This window comes from Aegilops tauschii, chromosome 2, assembly GCF_002575655.3.
Source record: "Aegilops tauschii subsp. strangulata cultivar AL8/78 chromosome 2, Aet v6.0, whole genome shotgun sequence".
Lineage (NCBI taxonomy): Eukaryota > Viridiplantae > Streptophyta > Magnoliopsida > Poales > Poaceae > Aegilops > Aegilops tauschii.
In genome coordinates, this window is record NC_053036.3 from 250262933 (window position 1) to 250280631 (window position 17699).

Genomic DNA, 17699 nt, shown 5'->3' on the forward strand with positions numbered 1-17699 from the left:
AGCCGCGGCGCCCCACCAGCTTCGGGGACTACTGTCAGAGTAAATGACCACGGGTAGCCTCATCAGCCTCCCATGGTATTTCGAGACATCGGGGCCGGCTGCCCAACTCAAGAATCAAAGACCGAAGGCCACCTTCTTGGGGCCGGCTGGTCCATAAGGCTGGCTGCCAGAAGGCGGCAAAGCACAATAAACGATCGCCGAGCGGGCCGACTCCTAGCAGGCGGCCTCCGGAGAAGCCGGCTCCTAGCAGGCGGCCCTTCCGCCCTCTTGAAGTTTTCACCACATTATGACGACGAGACGGGGCGTGGCTATAGTACAGCTTGCCACCCCCGAATCCAGGGCAGAGCTAGGCCACAGTGTGGCGTACTGGGCGGACATCCCCCGCCCGGCGCGGCACTGTTGCCACGCAACCCATGACATCACCCATGGCAGAGAAGGCCATGCTCCAACTACGGGCTGTCGGTACGACCCCAGGCGGCGGGCCCTACCTGTCCGTGAGAAGCCAGAAGGCGCCGAGCTCCCATCAGTCGGCATGAGGGGAGGCCGACTCCCAGCAGGCGGCCCTCCCCCTCCCTCAAAGTCTGTGCACCATTAATCAGAAGAGATAGGGAGTGGCTACAGTGATCGCCCGCCAGGCGGCGGTACTGTAGCCACGCCTTCTCCGACAAAGCATGCATGATCAGTGGCGTTGTGTCACAGCCCTAGCTCAGCCCCTATTGTCTTTTCTTGATCTTCATGTCATCATGTTTAAATTCAGATGAAATTTGAATTGAGGAATTTTCAAAGCCTCAGAAACCTTTTACAAATGATCAACATTAAAATCTTCTCAAAGAAGCCCAAGAAAATGTTCCTATTAAACCTTGAAAAATATGGGCAAGAATAAAATTCAAACCAATATTTTTGGAGTCTTTAAAATATTTATTTTGGGCGTTTGGATTAAATCAAGAACATATTTGAGTTTGACTTATTTCTGTTATATAAGAGATAAAGTTCAAATAATTTTTGTAAGTTTGCATGTGGCCTTGGACTAGTTTCCTGAGCTCAGATAAAAATTTACAGAAAGTTCTAAATGATTTGATGCTTCAAATCAAATCTAACAAATTACAGAAAATAGAAAACATAAAAGAAATGATAGAGAGAGAGGAACCTCACCTGGGCTTACCTGGCGGCCCAGCAGAGGCCCAGCCCACTGGCCTCTCCCAGTCACCACCTACCACCCGCCAGGAGGACACTGCGTGCATGGCTGCCGCGCGCGAGCATGCGCCCCGCCACCTCCTGCTTCCCGCCGCTGCCTCGGCGCGTCTGGATGACGCCACGCATCACCCCGGACGCTCTCACCCACTCCCTTGTCCTCATCCCCTCCTCTCTCTCACTCGACACCTCATGCCCGAGCGAGTTCGCCGACGCTGATCGCCGTACCCGTGGCCACCAGACACCCCTCGCCCTGCCGCTGAGCCCAGAAGCACCGCCGCGTTTTCCCCGTCCTCTCCACCGAGCTACACGACGCCGGAGGCCCTGCTTCAGCACCACAACGGTCGTTTTCTACCTCGAGCAACCGAGATCGCCGACGCCCGTTCGTCATCCATAGTGCCTCCCCGAGCCCGCTGAGTCCTCCATTGGAATCCCAGTGAGCTCCTCCGTCCTCCCTTCACCCCCGTGCTCTAATTTGCGTGCTAGCCACCGCCCCGCGAGCACCCGAAGCCGCCATCCACCATTGCCGACGAGCTCGACGCTCTCGAGCTTCTCTACTCGAACGCATTGCACCACTGTGCTCCTGGTGACACGAGGAGGCCATAGAGCCTACGCATGCAAGCAGTCGAGCACCCTAGCCTCGTTTCCGTCGAGGTTGTAGCTCTGGCCGCCGCCTTCATCGTTAATGCCGTCGCTGCGGGCCTCCCCTCGCCAAGCCGCCTGCTCTGTTGGACGCGGTGCCCTCCCAGCATCCCATAGCCACAAGTCGCACTCAAAACCAAGCCCCGTAGCGGTTTTCCGGCGAGTTCCCGCCGCGCTTTGGTCGCCGCCGGCCGAACTCCGGCGACAGCCGACGTCGCACGCTTAACTAATGACCTCGCTAAACAGCCCTTGAGCCACTGCCATGTGGGCCCCTACGCCTCCTTAGGTTAACTTAATCTCTGTTAGATTAGTTCATAACCCAGTGGGACCCAAACATCAGCATTGACTTTGCTGGCGTAGCTGTTGACCGGACCCACCTGTCCGCGACACAAATGACACTGGGTCACAAACCAGTGAGCCCCACTGGTCAGGTTTGACCCTGTTGGCTGAGTTGACTTGCTGACGTTAGGCTGACCATGCTGTAAATGTTTTCTGGGATTTTAAATAAATCAGAAATGATTTATTTATTTCAGAAAATGTCCTAAACTTCTAAAAATCATAGAAATTCAACTGTAGCTCAGAATGAAATAAATTATATATAAAAAATGATCAGAAAAATACAAAGAATCTGTTTAGGACATTCCCATGCATGTTTGAGCAATTTATGACTGCTAAGCAGGTAAATCAATTAAATGGCATTTGAATTTCACATATGGAGTTTGAATTTGAATCTTGGATTCAAACCAACTTCATTTAAATTGTTGCTAGTTGCATTAGCTCAAACTACAACATATTGCCATGTCATGATTATGCATCATATTTTTGCATTGCATTGATTGTCTTATTTTTGTGTTTTCCGATATTTGTCCCCTCTCAGTGGACGTAGTTTCGACGATGAGTTCGATGACACTGATGAAGAGCTATACTATCTTCAGAAGTGCTAGGCAAGCAAAACCCCCTTGTTCATACTGATAGAATCCCACTCTCTCGCTCCCGCTCTGTTTTAGTGCACTAGGACAACAACGATTCAACTGTTACATGTTGCGGTAGTTGAACCCATGTCCTCTGCATGAACTTTCATTGCCATAGTAAATAGATGAAACCCACTAGCATGAGTAGGAGTTGGTTGAGCCCTGCTGTGCCTACTCATTCATGCTTGTTTGTCATGCCTGCTATTGTTTGAGTTGTGTCAGGTCTGACTCATCGGGGATGAATTGGAAAGTTGTGAACATGTCCTATTTCTGAGAGCTAAGTGTGTGAACACGATTTGGTAAAGCTAGCGGTGAGAGGCCATGTAGGAGTACATGGTGGGTTGTCTCATTGAAACCGTCCTCAGGAACTGAGTTATTTGTTTGTGGTCCATGAATAGCTACTACCACACATTGGGATCCTTAATTGACACTCTCGACTTATTAACCGCCCTTGTCCTCTGTCTAGGAGTTGCAAGTAGTTTTTGGTGTTTGTAGTATGCTGGAGGTCGTGCGTAGTGCTGACCCTACGGGTGGGCTATGATGCGGTAGGCACGTGGCACGGTGTACCGAGTCGCCCGTTTGGTGACCCGGGAACCCTGCACACATCGTTCGTGGCTGTAGTGGAAACCTCGGCCGGAATCCCTGCGGATGGAACCTGAAGAGGCGATAAACCTGTACTAGAGACTTGTGTGGTTAGTCTGGTCGTGGCCGACACCCTCGCTAGGCTTCCGCTTGAAGGTTGTCGAGAAAAATGACATGTACATGGCGATAGGTGGTGAGAGCGTGTGTGAAGAAGTACACCCCTGCAGGGTTAACATCATCTATTCGAATAGCCGCGTCCGCGGTAAAGGACCTATGGGTTGCCTATACAGTTCATAGACAAGTGAAAGTGGATACTCTAAAATACGCATGATAAGCATCAGTGCTATGGACGGCCTTCTCGTAGGGAGACGAGAGCAGATCCATAGTGGTGTATTGACATGGTGAATATGTGGACTCGTGTGCGCCACCTCAAAAGAGTTACTTGCAGTCGTAGTTCAGGATAGCCACCGAGTCAAAGCTGGCTTGCTGCAGTTACACCCCACCACCCCTTTGTTGATACTAATGCATATGTAGGTAGTTCTAATGTAAGTCTTGCTGGGTACATTTGTACTCACGTTTTCTTAATTTATGTTTTTGCAGAGAGACTTCAGTCTCACTAGTAGTTCTGCGTGGACTTCGACGTTTAGCTTGTTACCTCAACTACGATCTTGTGCCCTCGACAGGGTGTTGTAGATAGTCAGGCTTCTCAGCCTTTTCATTTGTAGTTGTCTGTACTCAGACAAGTTAAGCTTCCACATGTGCTTATTGCTTGTATGACTTGAATGCTGGGTCATCAGACCCATGTTTGTAATATCTCGCTCCTGGAGCCTAATGAATAAATACTTTGAGTCGTAGAGTTTTGTTGTGATGCCATGTTGTATTTGCACATATCGAGCATATTGTGTGTATGTTATTGAAATGCTTGGTATGTGTGGGATCCTATGACCTAGTTGTTTATTCTTGGTAGCCTCTCTTACCGGGAAATGTCTCCTAGTGCTTCCACTGAGCCATGGTAGCTTGCTACTGCTCCGGAACACATATGCTAGTCGGCATGTGTCCTTCTTTGTTCCTGTGTCTGTCCCTTTGGGGAAATGTCACGCGTTGTTCCTTTAAGTCCTTGTAGCTTGCTACGACTTGGTTTCATATGTTGATGACCGACACATTCGTTGCTGTGTCATGTATGCCTGTCCCTGTAAGTTAGTGCCACTTTGGAGTCACGACTAGTCATGTCGGCCCGGGTTCTCTGTCATATGGATGCTAGCGACACTACCATATACGTGAGCCAAAATGCGCAAACGGTCCCGGGCCAGGTAAGGTGGCACCCGTGGGAATACCGTGCGTGAGGCCGCAAAGTGATATGATGTGTTACGTGCTAGATCGGTGTGACTTAGGATCGGGGTCCTGACAGCTTTGGTATCGGAGCCTGACTGCCTGTAGGATTACCAAGCCAAACTGGTCGAAGTTGAGTCTAGAAATGCTTTAGTTATATCAGGGAATTGTCACGACCGGTTTTTCAATAAAACATTTATTGAGAAACCGACCCCTTTAACGGACCAGTAGAGAAGAATCCTTCTTACTGGTAGACAAATTCTTGATTACGGGGGGTATGGTGGCATAACTACTGACTCGTAATAAAAGTGGTGGTGGATATGTCACAGCGAAGTGGGTGGCGTGACTCCTGAATCTTACAACTCATCGAGCGTCGGAGTGAGGCTCGAGGGCTTTTATTCTGGGTAGCGGAAGCGTATATAATAAAAGTAATCAATTCCAGGATCGCACGGGACTGACTGGGACTCCTCTAGGTGTCGGACTCGCTATCGAACTCATCATCCATAAGATCGCCTTCGTCAACATCTGGCCAAATCAACAAGCCAGGTGAGTACTATGAAAGAACTCGCAAGACAGTTTGGACATAAGATATAACAAATGCAAACATGATGCACCTGAGCAGATTAATAATGCGCACTCCGATAATAAAGTCTGCACTGCATGACAAGTAAAACGGAAGTCAGGCGGTAGTCCTCCCGAAATCCCAATGAAATACTAAAGGACAATCGATTGTCTGAAATGACGCCTCGAAAGGGTAAAAATACATTAACAATGCCGCAGTCGGGCGTTAGGGCGACACCACAGAAAGGGCTTATATTGGAATATAAACGACAGTGCGTGCCACAGTCGGACGTCTGAGCGACATCACATAAAGGGCTTATATCAAAAGTAAATAACAAGAGTGCCACAGTCGGACGTCTGAGCGACATCACATAAATGGCTTATATCAAAAGTAAATAGCCAGAGTGCCACAGTCGGACGTCTGAGCGACATCACATAAAGGGCTTATATCAAAAGTAAATAACAAGAGTGCCACAGTCGGACGTCTGAGCAACATCACATAAAGGGCTTATATTTCATAACTCGATATTCCAGTAGCTCATGAATTTAAATCATCTCAAGGAATACTCAGGTACGAAATAATAAAATGGTTAGTCCATCCACCGGAATAACATTCAACCGGGTTTACCACTCAAGCTTGTTCACCGAGGATTTTCACTGAGACTGTCATAGGGACTGACACTGAGACTGATATGGATACTGTTATGGATACATTGACCAAGGTCCTTGACCATGGACACGATTACTCGGAAGGTTTTCACTCTGCAGAGTTTGTAGTTTTAACCACAACCAACGGATTTCGGTAGCCACAAAGGACTAGTTCCGTTTACGGTATTTTAGGAGAAACACATCTAACCAGTACACACCCATTCCACATTCTGTTGCCAGGAATCACCCTAGGCAACGTTCAAGAAAAACCTTGAGACGGGGAGGCTACAACCTCGCGTAGCATGGGATCAAATTTATATCGCGCGCTCTAAGGGGTGCCCCCCTCTCGGTCCCAACCGGAAACACCCATGCCCCTGACCGGATGACTGGCTTTAATCCAGGGCCATGGAACCCTCATCCCGGCCCCTCTGGTTGGTGTGTACAAGGAAAGAGGTTTCCAACTTACTAAGCCGTATTCTTTGCAGTAAACATGTGGCAGCACGAAAAGTGAACGAACGGTAACGTGGCTCGGTCCACGTTAACGTCGAAGTTTAACGGTTGACATAAGACTGGCATGCTACAACAACACCATCTTACTACCTCTCACGTCACCACATGATCAGGTCATCTCCCATCAAAAGATCACATCAAACTTCGAAGCACACTGGTAGTTGCCTTGCACGCAACGTAACACTCACTGATGCCCATATGCCATGCACAAACTATTCAAGCAAACATGCAAAACACTCATCATATCAAAGGTTCAAACATGCTTGCCTGGTTCGGAGAAGTCGGAGTCTAGCTCGGCGAAGTTCGCGGCTCCGTCACCTCCTCCGGTATCTATGGTATAAAGAAACCGTATACTAACGTGAATACCGTGTGTGTATAAAAATTTATTCCAAATTTTTTCCAAATAAATACTATAAACAACTAGACAAAAATATAAGACTGACAAAAAAAGAATCAATCAAAAAGCATCTTTTGTTTAAAAGATATAAGGGTTTTAGTCCAAGGACTAATCTGTGATGAAACGGAAAAGATCCAGGGGCTCGTTTGAAAAAGCAGAAAACGCTTCGGTACGAAATACGCCAGCCCAGAAGGAAAACACACTTTGCCCGAAGGCGCCTTAAAAAAACGGTTCGAAGGAAAGAGGGAGAGGCTGACGGGGGGTCCCACCCGTCAGGTTCAAACTCGAACAGAGCTCGCCGGCGCCCGAAGGCTGCGGTGGTTGCCGGCGTTGATCGACGGCGAGGTAGGGGGATCGGAGGGTACCTACGGGTTCACTGTGTCCTTCCGCGTCGGTGGGTGGTGGACTTGACCGTCGGCGAGCACCACGTCGACGACGGCCTTATCTCCGGTGGACGGTGGTTCGGGCGAGGATGAAACTCTCCGGTGGGTGCTGCAAACTTCAAATTAGGGCACGGGTTAGAGAGGTGGATGCACTAGGAGGCTACTGGCATGAGTTGAGAGGCGGGGGTGCACGCACTGGAGCGAATCTTGCCAGATCCCGAAGCGGGTCGAGGCGGCCGGAGTTGGGGAAGAAGACCTCCTCGAGGCCTTCCTAGTGGCTTGGCGTGGTTCTTGTGGGGTGGAGAGATGGTGCGTGGTTGAGATCAAGCTCGGGACCTCCTTTTATAGTCGATCCGAGGAGGTGGCCGTGAACGGGATAACGTCGGCGAGCAATTACGGCGAGGCAGAGGTCGGGCAGGAGGTTTAGGTGATTGGGCATCATCGTGGTGGTCCACTGGTGCCGTTTCTTAGATAAGACCTTGGTCGGACTTGGGTAATACTCCGGCCCTCGACAGGACGGCCGTACGGGCACGTCGGCGGCAGGGAGCGCGCAACGTGCCTTCTAGTTCACGACGACGGCTCTGCAGCGTGCACAGAGGAGGGGACGGCCACGCGGTGGCCTCTGGTGGCTTGGGCGGTGATGGACGGCGCCGTCCCTCGCTGCACCTCTCTCGCAGCCGTAGCGGGTGCTGCTGCCGCCGCTCACGGGGCGATGCACCTCGGCCAGCTAGCCGCCAACGCCCGCAACCTTCCAAGCGAACGTGCGGCGCGGTGGATAAGAAGGAGGAACAGGGAGCAAGGCGCCACTTCAGCTACTGGCGAGATCGACGGGAGTTACTGAAGAAAACGACACCGACACCTGAAGTTGTTTCTCTGAAACTCTGAACTTCGACAGGCACAGTGCATGCCAGGTGTTCGACGATAGGAATTGGGCATGTGGAAAAAATTTCTGGAGCTGGGACTTGGTGAGGTGACCTCTTGATGCATCTAGAGGCTGCCTGAATTTTCTCAGATTTTTAGGATAAGAGAACAAATAAATTTCACCAAATTTTGCAAATATGGCCCAAACTTGCAGCAGGCACATTTTGAAAATTTTGAACTGGGAACCAGTGGTTCTTCATGGATCTTGGTTGAGGGTCCTAAGGACTAGCCAGGAAAACTTGTTTGGAGGCAGAACTCAAAGGAAATCTAGTGGTTCCTTTGTAAACTTCTAAGGGCCAAAATAGGAGACAGAAAAGATTTTTGATTAAAATAAGTGGAGATAAAAATCATAGGGGAGTTAAACTTGCTGGATTTGAAGCTTGACTTGACACAAAGTGGGAAGATGGCCTTTGGGAGGGGGATTTCAACTTTGGTCATGGCAAGAGATAATTTTTGAAAGGAGAAGGATTACTCCATAAGCCATAGGGCTATTTATAAAAGAAAAGATTTTCAAAAACTTTCCCAATGAAAAACACTTGTGTTGAGTCAACACAAAATGAAAAACCCTCAAGACCAAAGATCATGTTTTGGATGAACCCAAGGAAAATACTTCTCATAAAAGAAATTTTTTGAGAAGGAGACTCCTTTAGAAAAGAAAATTAAATAACCTCCTTCAAATCAAATAAAGAATTTGATAAAACCAAACAAAATTTTTGGGTGTCACAACACCAACCCCCTTAGGAATAATCTTGTCCTCGAGATTTCAGCTGATCCTCAAATAGGTGTGGGTACTCGGCCTGAAGGAAATCCTCTCTTTCCCATGTTGCTTCATCCTCGGTGTGATTGCTCCACTGAACCTTGAAAATTTTAATTGTTTTCTGACGGGTTCTCCTTTCAGACTCCTCTAATATTTTTATTGGCCGCTCTCTGTAGGTGAGGTCTCGTTGCATGTCAATGCTCTCATGAGATACATGCTTTTCCGGGTTGCTCACACATTTCCTCAACTGTGAGACGTGGAACACGTCGTGGACGTCTGACAGCTCTTTGGGTAGGTCTAGCTGGTAGGCTACCGTGCCTCTTCGTGCAACCACACAGAAGGGCCCAATAAATCTTGGGGCTAGCTTTTCTTTAATTTTGAACCGTTGGAGGCCCCTCATAGGGGACACTCGTAGGTACACATATTCACCGGGTTCAAAGCTGACCTTATGATGTTTTCGATCGTAATAGCTCTTTTGTCGGCTTTGAGCTGTCTTGAGTCGGTCCCTGATTTGTTTAACTTTCTCCTCGGCTTCCTTGAGTATGCTTGGGCCGAAGATACGACTGTCACCTGTTTCTGACCAGTTTAATGGGGTACGACATCTCTGTCCGTACAATTCTTCAAAAGGTGCCATTTGTAGGCTGGCTTGGTAACTGTTGTTGTATGCGAACTCGGCATACGGCAAGCTTTCCTCCCAACTGGTTCCATAGGTGAGAACAGAGGTTCTCAGCATGTCCTCTAGGATTTGGTTCACGCGTTCAGTTTGTCCATCAGTCTGGGGGTGGTACGCTGTACTGAATGCTAGTTGAGTACCCAAAGCTTGTTGTAAATGATCCCAAAATCTAGAGACAAATTGAGTGCCCCGGTCGGATATTATAGTCTTTGGGACTCCATGCAGACAAACTATACGGGAGAGATAAAGCTTAGCAAGCTTTTGAGTGGAGTAGGTGGTCTTTACGGGAATGAAATGTGCTACCTTGGTTAGTCTATCTGTGATGACCCATATGGCATCATTTCCGTGTTGTGACCGAGGTAGTCCGACGATAAAATCCATCCCAATTTCGTCCCATTTCCACTCAGGTATCCTGTTTGGCTGTAGCAGCCCTGCTGGTTTTTGGTGCTCAGCTTTAATGCGCTGACATGAATCACAACAAGCAATGAATGTGGCTATATCCCTTTTCATACTGTGCCACCAAAATCTTTCCTGAATGTCCTTATACATTTTGGTTCATCCAGGGTGGATTGAATATGGGGCGGTGTGGCCTTCGGTTAGGATTTGCTGTTTGAGGTCCTCAATGTTTGGTATGCAAACTCTGCCCCCGTACCATAATACTCCCTCATTGTCTACGACGAACTCTGAAACCTTGCCAAGGCTCACTTTTCTCTTTATACCTTCGATGCTGGGATGTCCATACTGAGCCTTCTTAATCTGTTCCATTAGGGTGGGCTGTATCTCCAGATTTGATACGTTGCCCTCAGCGGCTATCACCAAGTTGAGTTTGGCGAACTCCTGCTGAAATTCAGGCCTCAAGTTCTGTAGTCTGTCGTTGCCCGAGTTGGGGTTTCGACTAAGAGCGTCTGCCACTACATTCGCTTTTCCTGGATGGTAGTGAATGCCGACATCATAATCCTTGACTAATTCCAACCAGCGTCGTTGTCGTAAATTTAGCTCTAGTTGCGTGAAAATATATTTAAGGCTTTTATGATCCGTATATATTTCACAACGATTCCCCAGCAAAAAGTGCCTCCACTCTTTGAGTGCATGGATGACTACTGCTAGCTCCAAGTCATGAGTAGGATAATTTTCTTCATGCTTCCGTAGTTTCCTGGAAGCATATGCGACAACTTTGCCGTCTTGCATCAATACGCACCCGAGGCCCTTCCGGGATGCGTCACAATACACTTCAAAACTTTTGTGTATGTCTGGTACAACCAAAATCGGTGCTGTTGTTAATTTCCTTTTGAGTTCTTGGAAGCTTTTCTCGCACGCTTCAGTCCATACAAATTTCTTATCCTTCTTGAGTAACTGTGTCATTGGTTTTGCTACGGTGGAAAATCCCTCAATAAACCTTCGGTAATATCCAGCCATTCCTAGGAAACTTCATACATCTGTTACGTTGGCTGGTGGTTTCCAGCCAAGAACGGCCTTGACTTTTTCTGGGTCTACAGCAACGCCCTCTTGGGTCAATACATGGCCTAGAAAACCAACCTGTCTTAGCCAAAATTCACATTTGCTAAATTTGGCGTACAATTGATGTCTCCTTAATTCTCCCAGTACAATTCTGAGATGTTCAGCATGTTCTTCCGGTGTCTTTGAGTATACCAGAATATCATCAATGAACACCACAACAATTTTGTCCATAAATTTCATAAACACTTTGTTCATGAGGTGGACAAAATATGCGGGGGCGTTTGTCAGCCCAAACGGTATTACTGTAAATTCATACAATCCATATCTGGAGGTAAATGTTGTCTTAGGGATATCTTCCGTTCGTACCTTTAATTGATGATACCCTGATCTTAAATCAATCTTTGAGAAAACCTTGGCTTGTGCGAGCTGGTCAAATAAATCATTTATCCGTGGCATCGGATATTTGTTTTTGATGGTGACCATGTTGAGTGCTCGATAGTCTATACATAATCTCAGTGTCACATCCTTTTTCTTGGCAAATAATACTGGTGAACCCCAAGGTGAGGAGCTGGCTCGTATAAATCCTTTGTCCAGTAATTCTTTTATTTGCTCCTTTAATTCTACCAACTCGGAGGGTGCCATTCTATAAGGTTTCTTGGAAATGGGGGTGGTGCCAGGTGCTAGTTCAATGCTAAACTCTATTTCCCGTTCTGGTGGCATGCCCGGTAGTTCTTCGGGAAATACGTCAGGAAACTCACACACCACTGGAACTTTTCTTAATTCTGAAATGTCCACCTTGTTCAACTTTGGTTGCCGTGACCTTGGTCTTTCTTGAGCTGCAACTTTTATTGTCTTGCCGTGATGGTGAGTGAGGATTACAGTCCGATTGAAGCAGTCGATAAATCCCTTGTTGGTGGTTAACTAGTCCATTCCTAGGATAACATCCAGTCCTTTATTTTCCAACACGATGAGATTCGCCTGAAACTTTAGTCTTTCAAACTCAATAATCACACCTTGGCAGTAACTCTGGGTCATCTGCTTATTCCCGGGGGACTTGATGATCATGGACTTTTTCAAAGGAAGTATCGGAAAACCATGTTGCAAAACAAAACTCTTCGAAATGAACGAGTGAGAAGCTCCAGAATCAAACAAAACCGTGGCAGGTATTGTGTTGACAGGGAACGTACCGAGCACGATATCTGGGGCATTCTGTGCTTCCTCCTTGGTCACATGGTTCAGGTGACCCTTCTTGTGATTGTTATTGGGGTTGAAGTTGTTACGCTTGGGGGCTGGATTGTTCCCACCATGGTTCGGTTTGGGGGCCGAGTTCCTTGGCTTTGGGCACTGTTTGGCATAGTGTCCTTCCTCTCCACAAGCATAGCAAGTAACACCTGGGCGATACGTAAAGTCCTTGTCCCTTGCATGAAAATGTTTGATTGGGCTTGGAACATTGGTCGTGGATTTGCTTGCTCCACTTCTCTAAAAATCAGTCTTGCTCCGGTTGTTGCGAGCATGAGTCGTCTTGTCCCTTTTGCGCTTGCGAATATCCTCCAGGCTGCGGCGCTCATTCTCCAATGTAATGTCCTTGTCAACTAGTGTTTTGAAATCTGGAAGGTGTGTACGACCAGCAGGCATTTAAGTGCTGGCGCTAGACCGTCCAAATTTTTTTCCATCCTCTTATTTTTAGTCATACGCTCTTCGTAGGCATAACGGGATAATTGAGTAAACTGACTATTGTACTCAGTCACTGTCATGCCTCTTTGCTTGAGGTCATCAAACTCCGTTTTCTTGATCTTTATAATGCTCCTGGGAATGTGCGCCCCACGAAAACCTTCCTTAAACTCTTCCCAGGTGATGTTATTTTCATTGGGGTGCATGTGCAGAAAATTTTCCCACCATGCTGCAGCTGCCCCAGTGAGGTAGTGAGGTGCATAAAGCACCTTCTCACGGTCTGAACATTGGGCAATAATTAATTTCCTTTCGATGTCACAAAGCCAATCATCGGCCTCAAGCGGCCTGTCAGTGTGAGCGAACGTTGGAGGACGTGTCTTTTGTAGTTCACACAACTTGGAATGCGGTTGGTATGGTTCACGGTGATTTCCCATATTGATAACGTGATTCATCATTTCTCTATGCTGCTGCTGGCTTTGCTCATACAGGCGGCATACTTGGGAAAATGCTGCTTCACTGCCTTGCTGACTAGACTGCCCCTGTGTGAAGTTCTTGCTTGTCTGGGTACCATAAACTTCTTTCGGTGGACTTGGCATGGAACGAGTCCAGGGACGAGGCATTTTCCACTCTGGGGTATTTTTGGTAAAATTCATGAGAAAAACCGCGTGGCACGAGAATGATTTTGCAAAGGCGAAATTTAAGAGGCTCCAAGATTTTCCAAGAAAAATACTTGATTGTGCATGGAGAAGGACTGCTCAGTACATATCTTACACGCGAGTCGTAATTATACAATAAAACACTCAGGATGTTGTAACACCCAAAAAATTTTGGCCTTGTTTTATTTATTAAAATGTTGCCAGGAAATAAAACTTTTCCAATTGTCAAGATTTACCTTTTGTGATTTTGGATTTTTGCCTCTAGTGGTAAAACTCTCAAAAGGAATTGTTGGACTTGATTACTCTCTAAAATAAAAACAATTATTTATGAGTGGATCCAAATGTTGCAAGATTTATTTTCCTCAAAGCTTTATTCCTTTAAAATGATTTCTTTTGCATTTGGAGCCTGTTTTGCACTGCAACCTTTTGACAAATGCATTCTAAATTTCCACCAAAATTTGGGGATGTCATGTGATGTTCCCACATCACTTTTATGCAAAAATACCTCTTGACCATTGGAGATTTTGAGCTCTACACCAACTTTTCCAATCTGGTCCAGTAGGCACTTTTGCACTGCAACCCATTTAAATATTTCTTTAAAAATTCTTCCAAGTGTTTGAAGATGTCAATGGATGCATACAATTCATCTTCAAGCAAAAACCCAGTGATGTTCCTTGGAAGATTTGAGTGGATCAGCCTCTTTTGCATTCTGGTCCAATTTGGTGATTTGTACTGCAACCATATTTTTCCTTGCTCTAGTGACCCTGAGCTTTTTCCTACTTGTAGCCCTCCCTACCAAACTCTTAAGTCCAGGAGATTGGGCTCATTGGAGGTTTTGAAGTGCATGCTCTAAACCCTTCTGTTTTCTGTCCAAAACTGGTGTTTTGCAAAACTTGCACTAACAAGTTTCTGGTTTTGCCCAAGTGACCTTACCACCATCTCCTGTATCTAAAGAGACCCTGATCTAGAAACTTTGGCCACTTCAAGAGTTGCCTAAGTGCACCTGACATTCTGTCGAACACCTGGTGTGCACAGTCAGTTTTGGCAAGCTCTCTGGTTTGCATTGTGGACTTGAACCCCTGACCTACCCACCTTGTCCACTGAGTGCCTTGTTACCCGTACCTCCATCCTGTGCAGTGCCAGCTCCACCCTCGAGCTCTAGAGCGCGCTGGCATTTCGTCGAACAGGTGCCGTGCGTGCTCTGGGCGCGCCCAGAGCGCACGTTTTGCACGCGCGCGCACTACGCCGCACTGCCGCCCTCGTCGCGTCCCATCTCTGACCCCTGCTCGCCTGCCGAACCCCGCCAGGCACTCGCCCTCTCTCCAGTACCCTCCAAGCTCTCCCTGGCACCCTGCAGCGCCGCCTTGGCAGCACGCCGGCGTCGGCAGCGGATTCCGCCGCGGACGGCGCCGCCCAAACCACCAGCGCACGCCAGCTGCCCCAGAGCACAGGCCGTGCTTATCCTCCCGCTCGTCGGCACGCTTTCGTCGCCGCCACGATGCCCTGCAACTACAGGAAAGTGGTCGCCGGCAATCTTATCTTCTGCCGCCACAGAGCCTGCCTCGCCACGCTATATAAAGGAACCCCGAGCCCCTCCGAGCACTCAGGCGACACCAGACACTCCCCGTAGAGCTTCCCACGCAGTAGATCGACCCATAGTGGCCGTCTTCCTCAACTCCGGCCAGCTCGGCCGCCGCTAAGCTCCGGTGCGATTCGTCGTAGCCGGCCACCCGTTCGCCAATCCAGCGCCACCAAGAACCTCCCCGTAGGCTTGCGGAGCTGCCCAGCTACCCAACTTCGGTCGGAGACCACTGGAGCACCAAAGTCACTTCACCACCGTGGCTTTTCTCCGCCGCGGAGCTCGCCGCCGGCGATTCCTTCCACCTCCGACGACCCATCAACCACCCCGAGGACCGCCTCAGTCTTGCCGTTTCATCCCCGCCCTTGGATGCCCGTGAGGCGCTGCCGTTCGTCGACGGCGATCGCCGGAGCCCCGCTCCCGTCGGGCAGAAGAGAGGAGAAGGAGGGAAGAAACGGTCAAACCTGACCAGTGGGCCCTCTGGACCCGCTGTCAGCGACCCGCACGTCCGCCCTCTCTCTGTTTAAGTGAAGGCGCAAACTCCCGAGTGCGTTTCTCTGCTGCGTAAGCGTATTTCCCTCGAAGCGTTTTCCTTTTTCTGATTTTAATAAAAACAAGAGTTTGACCAAACTTTGACTGGCTATAACTTTTAAAATAAAACTCCAAATGAGTTGATTCTTTTTCCTACCTCCCTCAAATTTCATCTAGTTTATTTTAAGATTTATTTAAAAAATATTTGAGACAGGTTTTGGTACTGTGTTTGAAATATTTGTTATTTGTGTATTTTGCAAAATAGGATTTTTGGAGGAAAAGGAAAGCCTCCAATAAGTGCATCCTTTGCATACTCTTGAAGGCAAGCATTTCTGAACTCTGGCATAATATTTTGTTGTGGTGTTTGGATGCGATCACAACACCTTTTGACTTGGAGTGTGTGATAGTTTATGTATCGATATGGTCTCGTGCATGAGTGCACTTTGGAGTTGTTTTGTGTGGTCAGCAAGGATACACTAGTGATCTGGGTCATCCTCGTGAGCTTCTCTTGCACACCGGTAGGAAGCCGGGAAAGTCGTGGTCTTGGGTAGACACGAGCTTGTCCCTAATCCCTCGTTGAGACGAGTATGCCCGGCATAGCATGGTGAGGCTCGAGGAGTGGTGATTTATTTCACTAGTGGTAATGTTGTTAGTAGATGCTTGGACCACCTGAGTCGGTAGTAGACCGAGTCTTGATCAATAGCTTCCTTCTTTGTCGGTACCACCAGTTGTCCCTGCAGGGGACAGGGTATGGTTCAGTAGGTTGTCAACCCCTTTCCAAAGCACACACCGTACAGAGAGGCCGTGATGAGGGTCCCATGGCCATGGATTAAAGCCAGTCATCCGGTCCGGGGGCATGGGTGTTTTGGTTGTAGCCGAAGGGGATAGCTTCCCCAGTTTGCGCGCGGTATAAATTTTGTGATCCCATGCTACGTCGAGGTTGTAGCCTCCCCACTTAGAGTTTTGCTTGGCAGGTGTCGTGGGTGATTCCAGACACTGGTGAGTTAAGCTGGTGTGTGCAGGTCAGGCGTGTTTTCAATTAAAAGACCATAGACGGAATTAATCCCGAGGGACTAAGTAAACCCGTTACTCGTGGAAAATGGTATTCCCTCTGCAGAGGATACATCCTGTTGGATAGTCTTGTTTTTGAGTAAAAACCACAGTCTGAGTTGAGTCTCTGTAACGGTATTCGGTTGGAGGATGGTTAATCTAGAACTCTGTAACGGTATTCGGATGGAGACACGGTTAACTGGATCATAGTAACGGTATTCGGATGGAGATATAGCTTGACTAAATTATCGGTTTTCGGATGGAGAAACGACTGTACTAAATATAACTTATGATTGTGGCACGTATGGATTGTGATCTTTATTATTCTGGGCTAACCTTTTATTTTATGTACATGATTGAGTATCCCTGGGATGGTCCTACCTCCTGGATGTTCGTTGTGATTATTTTTCTTATAAGCCCTTTCTGTGGTCTCGCTCAGACGCCCGGCTGCGGCATTACTATTCCGCATTTTCCGCTCGAGGAGTCTTTCAGACACTCGTTTGGCACCTGTATTATTATTCCGCATTTTCCGCTCGAGGAGTCATTCAGATACTCGCTTGGCACCTGTATTATTATTCCGCATTTTCCGCTCGAGGAGTCATTCAGACACTCGCTTGGCACCCAGTATTTTATTTTGGTACATTTTTAACCATACGTGTGCATCTTGGTTTTTCGTATATATTTCGTGACAGACGTGTGACCATCTAATTGATCCGGAGCATGTTTGATATATTATACCCGTGTTCTTAATGTTTGCGAGTACATTCAAACGTACTCACTGGCTTGTCCCTGGCTATTGTCTTGGCCAGATTCCTTGCGTGGAGATATGCATCGCGGTGACAACCTCGGAACCCGCGTATTGACGTGTGCAACCTCGCGAAGACAGGAGTTATCCTGGTCAGCTGTTCTTGTGGGAAATGGAGTCCCATAGACGCAGATGAACCACAGACCGCTTCCGCCATCAACCACTAGCAAACCTAATGTTGTACTCCTAGGCCTAAATGGTCTTGTACTACATATTTTTTTTGTACTTGCTTGGAATTCTTGTATCAAGTTGGTACCTCATCAGCTAACAGTAATCCTGGGGCTGATGAGCGCACAGGCCGTTTTTCTGGGAATTTGTATCCCAAAATCCGGTCGTGACAGACTTGGTATCAGAGCCAGGCTGACCATTGGCTAATCCTGTCTT